A 2960-nucleotide genomic window follows, 5' to 3' on the forward strand; every position below is an offset into this window, starting at 1 on the left:
AAACTCTCACGAACCCACACACTATATCTCTCTACGTTTGTATCTCTCTCACACAACCCCACGTAGGTGGTGTACGTATACAAGAAGAGAATAGGTGCACCGTGCACGTACTCACGCTTCGTGCCTAGCGACACCTGCGCGGGTACACGGTAGAGCTCATTTCTGTACGAAATGGCAGCCCACGTGCTAATTTGAACGCGTGTAGCGGTTGTTTACCTACGGAGGTCGTGTACCACATGTGCACGAAACGAAGTTCGACTTGATGCGTTGGCGCATTATTTTTAAATAAAGTTATATCGCTCAATGGCACGTACACAGAATATAAAACGATTTTTTTGGAAAAAAGGTAGTCCGCTCCACTAAATACAATGGAGCCTGCCTGGTTTGTCTCTCTTCAGAGTATCTCACACAAGGCTACGGTGGCCTCTCCCTCTCTCTCTCCCCGTTGGTACTGATCCGGCCGCATCCCGTCCGCCGGCGGAAAGGGAGGACGTGCATCGTTCCTCCGCTCGACGGCGCCGAGGCAGCACGTCCCGATCTATGGTATACGCTGTTCTCTCTGACCAAGCTCCAGCGTGGTAGGGCCTACGCCACCTGCTCGCTGTCGTAGTATGGGCAGATTCCGCCCACCGCCGCTCACCTAGTTACATCCCGACGATCTCCAGGTATCCCCTCCGGCCTTGCTCCACTGCCCGTCTTCCCACGTCGCTGCATGTGGATCTTCCATAGTTCTTTGCCCAAAACGTAGCTCGTCCGGTGTACTTCCCATATTGCAATCTCATCCTCACACCGTTTTAGACAAACACAACTATGTTGTTATCTTCCCTTAGGACAAGGAATATGCTTATTTTTTGTCATCGCATGTGTCATCAACTAATATTGGCCAGTAATTCTTCCCTTTCTACCTCTTTTTCGCAAACAGGGCTATCCATTTGACTTCGTTGCTATTGCGACCTTTTGGTGAACCGCACAAATCACTTTTTGCTTAAGAGTGTTTTGTGCAGTTATACCAAAATATCACACGGGCAACGTCTCTGTATTTCAGTGCGACTGCACAAAGGGAGATTGGTTTTGCTCTATCCTCCTCATCCAACTCCGAGCCTAATCTTCTCCAACTAGTTAGTCTTAAGAGAGACTGCAAAGGTGGCCGGCTTCTATTTGTGTGTTTATTGTTTCATCAGCAGTCCTCTATTATCGTAATCACACTTAATATCTTTGGAACAGGGACGCTCAGCTCTATTTTAGTGGACCTGCACAAAATGATCGGAATGTTGCATGCTCCAGACAGCTACTTTTTCCCAACATGCCATGTTGATTTAGACAGAGCTGGGGGACGTTGCTGCCAATTAGAGCATGGATCAATTTTAATTTAACACCTTCTCACAACTTTGTCTTCAGTTGTGATGTAAATATTAGCTCTAATTAGCATGGAAGTTAGTTTTTTATTGTTTCCGAAAGAGCATCGATGGCAAGACACACGAAACAAAAGCTGAAAGCACACACCATTGTACAATTTCATGTCGCTGGAAAATTATTTGTATAGTACGTCAATTATGTAAACAAATGCTGGAAGCTTGATAGCATTCAGAAGCCTCTTCGACATCCGGGTCCATGTGCCATGCACAAAATTATACTCCTTCGTTCCTAAATATTTGTCTTTTTACAAATTTCAAATGGGCATATTTTAGAGTGTAGATTCACTCATTTTGCTTCGTATGTTTACTCCCTCCATTCCTAAATATTTGTCTTTCTAGAGATTTCAACAAGTGACTACATACGGAGCAAAATGAGTGAATCTACACTCTAAAATATGTCTATATACATCCGTATGTAGTAGTCCATTTGAATCTCTAAAAAGTCAAATATTTGAGTAGTCACTCGTTGAAATCTCTAGAAAGACAAATACTCCGGACTATATTTAAGAACCGAGGGGGTAGAACAACCGCATGGGAGACTCAGACCGGTCATTGCGCCGCATTAATAGTGAGTAATGAGCAGTCAAATCATAAGCCCCACCTTGCGAGTATATGATTTTTCATATAAAAAACTTTTTAATCTGAGTTCGTATGCAAAAGTTATGCCCATTTTACAAATTCCAGAGAGATTTTGCAAATAAAGTCGAAATTCATATTTGTAAAGTTTCCCAGCAAGTAGACCACATATCACATGGGAAACTTATTTTCTTTTATTTTTTGACATTTCCATCATTTTCTTTTTTTTTAAAAAACTGAAAAGGCGGTCCACAGGGGGTGGTGCATTCGGTGGATTTTTTGGGCCAAGTTAGTAATGGCGCACCGTGGGAGTGGTGCGCCATTACTAGTTCAACTAGTAATGGCGCACCACACACACGGTGCGCCATTACTAGTTTTGAAAAAAAATGGTGCGTTCGGTGGATTTTTTGGGCCAAGTTAGTAATGGCGCACCGTGGGAGTGGTGCGCCATTACTAGTTCAACTAGTAATGGCGCACCACACACACGGTGCGCCATTACTAGTTTTGAAAAAAAATAAAATGGTGCGTTCGGTGGATTTTTTGGGCCAAGTTAGTAATGGCGCACCGTGGGAGTGGTCCGCCATTACTAGTTCAACTAGTAATTGCGCACCACACGCACGGTGCGCCATTACTAGTTTTGAAAAACAAAAGGGTGCATTCGGTGGATTTTTTGGGCCAAGTTAGTAATGGCGCACCGTGGGAGTGGTGCGCCATTACTAGTTCAACTAGTAATGGCGCACCACACACACGGTGCGCCATTACTAGTTTTGAAAAAAAATAAAAAAATTGAAAAAAAATTGAAATTTTTTTACTAGTGGCACACCGTGGATGTGGTGCGCCATTACTAGTTTAACTAGTAATGGCGCACTATCCTCTGGTGCGAATTACTAGTTTTGAAAATAATAAAAAAAAATTGTTACTAGTGGCGCACCGTGGATGTGGTGCGCCATTAGTACTTGGACACTAATG

This window comes from Triticum aestivum, chromosome 4D (genome assembly GCF_018294505.1).
Source record: "Triticum aestivum cultivar Chinese Spring chromosome 4D, IWGSC CS RefSeq v2.1, whole genome shotgun sequence".
NCBI classification, from domain to species: Eukaryota; Viridiplantae; Streptophyta; class Magnoliopsida; order Poales; family Poaceae; genus Triticum; species Triticum aestivum.